The 340-nt window shown below is 39.4% G+C and overlaps 1 protein-coding gene across 1 annotated transcript in view; it reads left to right on the top strand.

Annotated features, from left to right (window-relative positions):
- Window positions 1-340, top strand: part of actr5 (actin related protein 5) — a 39462-nt gene that overhangs the window by 17252 nt on the left and 21870 nt on the right. The gene's annotated exons all lie outside the window — the stretch shown is intronic.

Here is a 340-nt window from a genome sequence, read left to right as displayed (position 1 = left end):
GACTCATTAGTGTTACAAGGTCTCAGGTGTGAATGGGGAGCAGGTGTGTTAAATTTGGTGTTATCGCTCTCACTCTCATACTGGTCACTGGTATCTTACCTTATCTTATCTTAAGAAGTTTGTTAAAGTCCGTGTGAACTGGAAGTTGCTGCCGACTTTATTTCAGTGTAGTGACGTATTTCCATCTGAAACGGAATATTGAATAGAGGGCATGGTTTTATTTTTGCGCTCCTCCTCTCAGTCTCTCACTCATAGCAATTAAAGATTACCAAGACAAACAATTTTTTTCAGTGGATTAACTTGCACGGATTAATTGTTCACATCAAGACTAGCAATGTGC

The sequence above is a fragment of the Sinocyclocheilus anshuiensis genome, unplaced genomic scaffold (genome assembly GCF_001515605.1).
Source record: "Sinocyclocheilus anshuiensis isolate Anshui unplaced genomic scaffold, SAMN03320099.WGS_v1.1 scaffold1945, whole genome shotgun sequence".
NCBI classification, from domain to species: Eukaryota; Metazoa; Chordata; class Actinopteri; order Cypriniformes; family Cyprinidae; genus Sinocyclocheilus; species Sinocyclocheilus anshuiensis.
Note: the sequence above shows the minus strand (reverse complement) of the source record. Positions and strands in the feature narration are given on the sequence as shown.